Source organism: Lepidothrix coronata, unplaced genomic scaffold (assembly GCF_001604755.1).
Source record: "Lepidothrix coronata isolate B3197 unplaced genomic scaffold, Lepidothrix_coronata-1.0 Scaffold144, whole genome shotgun sequence".
Lineage (NCBI taxonomy): Eukaryota > Metazoa > Chordata > Aves > Passeriformes > Pipridae > Lepidothrix > Lepidothrix coronata.
The window spans coordinates 243573-249572 of NW_016690324.1; positions in this window are offsets into that span (position 1 = coordinate 243573).

The window sequence follows — 6000 nt, forward strand, 5'->3', positions numbered from 1 at the left end:
TCAGGGCACGGTGTCTGTCCTGGGGGGATGGAGGGGACAGCAAACAGCCCCCCTGCCCTGGCACCGCTCCCTGGAAGGGGGGACACCCTTAATTACAGCCCAGAAAACTGCTCGGTTTCACCCAGGATAACCCTCTATGTGGTTTTGTCCCTCCAAAAGAGCAACCAAGCCCCCAAACTCGAGGCCAGAAAAGAGTTGTCCCTGCTTTTCAGATATGGGGGAAAGTGACCTCACTATCCTTGGGGATCTGAGACCCCAAACATCCCTCCTGTTCCAGGAACAAGGCAGAGCCCCATGGTTCCATGGAGCTGTGACTAACAGTGGCAGAGAGGGGCTGAGGAGGGCTGTCAGCATGTTCCCTCCCTGCCCACATGCCAAGGACACAAGAGCATCCCCAGAGCAGTGACAAGCAAGGTGCTGACAGGGAAGAGCTGGAAAATATCCACATGGGATATCCTCATGCTCTTCACCCATTTCCTGCTATGTCTCTTTTTGTGGTGCCTGGGGACAGACCATGGCAACTGTAAAATGGGTGACACCATCTTCCACAAGCAGGGAAGTGACATCTCCAGGTGACAAGCACAGAGTGGCTGGCAGTGCTTCCCTACAGATCCCACCAGCCACTTCAGTGTGGGATGAGGACATCTGGAGTCCCCGGCACTACATCCCTCCCTGCATTCCTATGGAAGAGATGATGGCTTTGACCTGGGCAGGAGAGGACATCTGCTGGTGGCAAAAATCCAAGTGTGTTTTGACAGGAGGGAACTGCCTCTGTGCCCTGTTTCCACCAAATTGTGTGATTTTTCAGCACTGGGGCTCTTCACTGGTGCTCACCCCCAGCCCTTGTGTTTTTGGCCAGCCAGGGGAAGGAAGGTACCAGCTCACTCATCCAGGGTGAAGGGACGTGTTGCCCATCCCACAGAGCCACAGCTCCACTTGTCCCCGAGCCCCCAGCCCTGCACTACACAGGGTGCCCGGTAAATCCGTACTTTGTCCAGTGTTTATCCAGTCACACTCTAATTTGAAATAAAAAACGCAGCCAGTAAAAGGCCTTTATAGCTCTTCAGAGCTCATAAACCGGCAGCGCTGGCGGACGGGGGCCAGATGATTGGGGGCCGCTAGGAAAATTTATTGCAGATTTTGGTAAGTGAAACATTACAGCTCTGTGAGCCCCAGGACTGGTTTGCTGAGCAGCTCCCAGTGGCAGAGATGGAACAAGGGATGCTTTATTGGGGGAGGGAAGAGGGGGGCTGGCAGGTCTCACCCAGACCCACAGTTAACATCCACCCAGATTTAGACTGGCTTGTTTTTTAGGCAAGGCTTTGCACAGACTGAATCTGTCCACGTGCCAGGAGGGGAAGTGTGTCCAGGATCCTATCCTCATATCCAGGTCTGCTGGACACAGGGCTGCATTGCCCCAGGATGCAAGCAGTCCTGAAGAGCATCCCCGGGGTGATGATGAGCAGGACTGTGCAGGCACCTTCCCGTGCCACTGCCCCTGGCTCGGTGGGTAACCTTGCACCAAGCTCTGCTGTGGGGCAGGAAGAGCTGGGATGGGGCAGCCAAGCTTGTCGTGGGAGTCAGAAGAATTTGGAGAGAATGAGAGGAAGCGGCTGGGGTGGGGAGCGTGCAAGGGAAGGCGGGTAGCGGGAGGGAAGGCATTTTTTCCTTGCCAGTGTGTTGGCTGCTTCGGTGTGAACTGCTATAAATTTGCTCCTTATCTCTCAGGCCATTTAATGTTTTCATGAAAAGAAAATAGTCTGCAGGAAAAAAACCTCACTGATAAAATATCCCTTCGGCGTTGGGAGGAATGTTAAACGTCTCTAATCAGCAGGGTCTGGGGCTCAGGGTGCTCCCGGAGCTGGCAGGGAGATGGGAAGTTGTGGAGACTGGCAAGGCCTGGAGCAGGCTCTCCCAGCACCCTCCCAGGTCCGGGGACGGGGAGTTGGTATCTGCACCCCTTGGGTGCTCCTCACACTATGAGAGGGTCCAGGGAGAACCTCACAGAGGATGTGGCACCCAGTGTGGGATAGTGGCTGAAAGTGGGACGGTTCCAGCCATGCCATCCCACAGGCTCCAGCATAAATTAAACCAAATACTGCCAGAAAGGATAAAAATGGGAATCCAAGGTGCAAATTCTGTGGGAATAAAGATATAGATCCAAATCCTTCTCGGCTGCTGCCCCAAGCCAAGCAGGGGCAGGGGCTGTGCCAGCGACCCCCACATGGCTTTGCACCTCTGGCACCCATATCCCTCACCTGTGCCTGTACCCACGGGGAGGCCAGGGGGAAGCCCTGAGAGCCACACATGGCTGGAAGCATTCTTCCCAAGAAAACTGGCCTGTGGACAAGCTGCTGTTTGGATTTACAGCTGCAGAAGTGAATCCTGCACAAATCACTCTTAGAGCATGATTAGAATTGGAATCTCCTCCCTGGCCCTTGCTGACTGTCCCCTTGCTCCCTCTGAGGACTGGGATGTGGGGTTGGGGGAACCAGCTCGCAGTCCCTGGGCACAAGCATCCCCTGCTGTAGGATCAGGTACTGTCTGGTTGCACTCCCTTAACATGTGGGTACCGAGCTATGTCCACAAGGCTTCTTCCTTCCTCCAAACACCGGGCAATGTGACTGCTGGCATCCCACATGCTGGTACATCCCCCAGTGGGAGCATCCCCCCTTGAGGCTGGCAGAGTCATGACACAGGGACATCTGAGCCTCTGAGCTGCAGCTTCACGTCAAGGCTGAAAAACAAACAAGGCAGCAAAAATGTGACTGCAAAGGGGATTTTTCAGGGTGGGAAGGAACGGTTACTGAGGACTTCCCCACCCCCCCTTTTTTCTTTTCATCTTGGTAACATTTAATTTTATATTCCAAGAGATCAGAAAAGCCATTTCAAATGAAAAAAAATCAAACCCTTCTGTTTCGACACACTCCCCAGCCCAACGTCCTCACGCACCAACACACCCACATACCAGCTTTCCTCCCAAACACAGCCCTGGCCCAGCCAAGCCCGTTTCCAGGCAGTGTTCCTCCTTGGCCAGCCCCATATTCCAGCATCCCAACTCCCCTGCCAGCCTCGCTCCCAACCCCATCCACCATCCACATCTCCTCTCCGCAGGCAAACACATTTTCTTCCACATCCATCACGTGGAAATAGGATGTGCGTTCCAGTGCCAGAACACGCGCGGCCGGCCTCGCCAGCAGCGCCTGCACGGCTGCACAGAGCTGCTGCTGTGCTGGTGGGTTGCAGTTGGCTTTTGTGGGAAGGTTTTGGCTTTGCCTGGAATGGTGGGGAGGAGCCAGGAGCTGGCACTTGTCATTGGCACCCCGACCTGCCGAAATTGGTGTGGTGCCAGGTGTCTCACTCTTTGCTTCAGCATCTGTCTATGTGCCCACTCCCGCCTTTCTGTGGGGCGTTTTTGCGTCTTCAGAGGCAAAAAAAAAATGTATTTTGTGAAGCTGGGGGTCGCTTGGTGGACTGGCAGCACCACTGGTGGCATGATGGCAACACAGGACGAGGACAGGGGCTGTGCATCAGCCTCAGGCACTCACCATCCGGGGACCCTCAGGGACCCTCCATCCATCACCCACCCACTGTGGGCAACCTGGGGTGGGGGCATGAGGGTCCCAGGGTCTTGCCTCTACAAAGTGCTTGGTGGCAGCTCCCCATGGGCTCTGGGGCAGCCCCACCGCTGCTGCTTTTCCTGCCCTCTGGAAGACCCCCCCGTCTTGCCGCCGTCTGCCTCTGACGCAGGCGGCTTCGCTTCCAGACAGGTCGTGCTCCCCCCGAGCCCAAGCCCAAAGAAAGCCCCTTTGTTTGGTTCAGCAAGCGAGGCCCATGCGCTGGCTGACCCCAGCACCCTGCACCGACCTCCACCTCCCGAAAACACAGCCCCTGCTGTCCCATGGGTCAGGGCAGGCTTGGAGACAGTGCCGGGGGCAGCCCCCGACAACACCGCTTGGGTCAGGATCAGTGCCCGGGGACACTGACATGGGTCACAGAGGGTGCATGGGTGTGGAGCTGCTCTGTCCTGCCAGGAGGGATGGATGGACGGATGGAGGGATGCTCTACACTCAAACTTCTTGTCTCATGGCTTTTTGAGACAGGCAAAAATCACCAGGAAATAGCGGAGCCACCGAGCTCACCAGGGTGGGATGGGGAGCGGGGCCAGCTCTGAACAAGCTGCTGCTAATGAGAAGCAGGCGGAGAGCCCGACATCGCCCCTCCCACCAGTCCTCTCTCACCCCTCAGGGTCAGCTTGTATTTTCTTAAGTCCTGATTGCCTAGAAATTGGAGGCTTGTGTGCTGGTGGGGTCTGATGTGCTCCAGAGCAAAGTGAACTTGATAGAGCCTGGGTTTAGATTTGGGAAGGATTGAGGGGTACTCTGGAACCTTGCACCCAGGCTGACCATGGCACAGGACCCATGGGACACTGCCTGCCTTGATCCTGCTCCAGCAGGAGCATCCCAGTTGGGAATGGCAGCAGCCCATTCAACAGTGCTCAACTCATCCTTGATTTGCATGCGGGAGAAGAGGAACCTCGAGCTGCCGAGCTAGAGAGGAAACGAGAGCAGAAAAATGTGATAAACAGCTGTAAAGCCCGGCCCTGGCTCTGCACTGCTCCCGCCGTCGCGGGTCGGCCCCTCAGACTGTTTATGGAAAGCCCAGTTTGCTGAGAAATCCATCTCCCATTTCCTGTTGATCGCTGGAAGCCAAGGTCCGCTCAGCCAAGGGCTGCCGCCGCCCGCGCACGTCTCGCAGTGAGACAGAGGAAGGGCTGAGTGCGGGGCAGCTCACTGAGCTCTCGGGGATGGGTAACAATCCCGGGGGACTGGAACAGTATCCCCTGGGAGCCCATAAAACCTCTCAGGCGAGACGGCATCCCCAGCTCTGCAGGGACCTCTGGGCAGGGAGGAGTTGGGAACTCTGCCTGAGGCTACTCAGCACTGACAGAACATGGGTGGGATGCTCACATCCACCTGAGGAGATCCGGGGCTGGGAATACCCACCCACTTCCAGCAATGACCCCTTCAGCCCTCAGTGTTCACCAAACACACCCAAGCCCCCCGTCTGGGGACAAAGGATAGGTCCCTCCCTTCACTCCCTCCCTGCTCCTCTGACCCCGCTGGGTGTGGAGGGAGCCGCCGCTCCGTGTCCGCTCACTCAAGGCCAACACCATTGTTGGTGAAGTGGTGCCGGGCGGGAGCGGAGCCAAGCAGGGATGGAGACAGAGCCACAGATCCCGCCGCCGCCGACTGAGTCATCGGCCCGCAGGAGCTGAGCAAGGGAGAGCCGGGTCCTGACCTGGAATCCAGGCAATTCTTTTCTCTGAATCAGGGGAGGGAGGGAGGGAGGGAAAAAGGTTGGGGGTAGGGGGGAGCAATGAGGGGATTTCGGCTGCTCAAATCTCCTCTTTTTCCAACTGCTCCAGAGAGAGACGGGGTCAAGGCAGTGCAAGAGGGATGGAGAGGGGCTGTGGAGAGCCGTGCTGGGGACAGTCACAGCAGGGTCTGCAAGGAGAGAGAAGGGGCTGGGAGATGCCAGGGGGATGCATGTCCCCATTCTCTCTCTGCTTATCCTAACTAATGTGAGGAGGAGGAGAAAGGAGGAAAAGAAACAGAAAGAGCTTCCCGCCCCCTCTGCCCGGTCCCCTCCCTGGGCTGCGGTCCCTGTTGGGCGGGGATGGGGATGCTAGCCCAGCACGTTCCTCATCCAGCTCCGAGCCCGCGGCCAAATCTGCGACAACCCCCTAGGGGCTGTCCCATCCCAGCAGAGCTGGGGGCAGTGGGCAGATCTGGATCCTGCTGTCCGGGGAGGGTTGGCTGCACCACAAAAGTCATCTCTGAGTGGTCAAATGGGTAAAACAAGCCCACCCCACAGGCAGCTGAGCCTCCCCTCCCCATGCTGTCCCCTTCCCAAACCCCAGCATCAATTGCTGGGGAGAAATTGGGAGTTGGGAGAAATTCTGCCTCCAGCCCTTCCATAGGGCTTCACAGGTCCCCC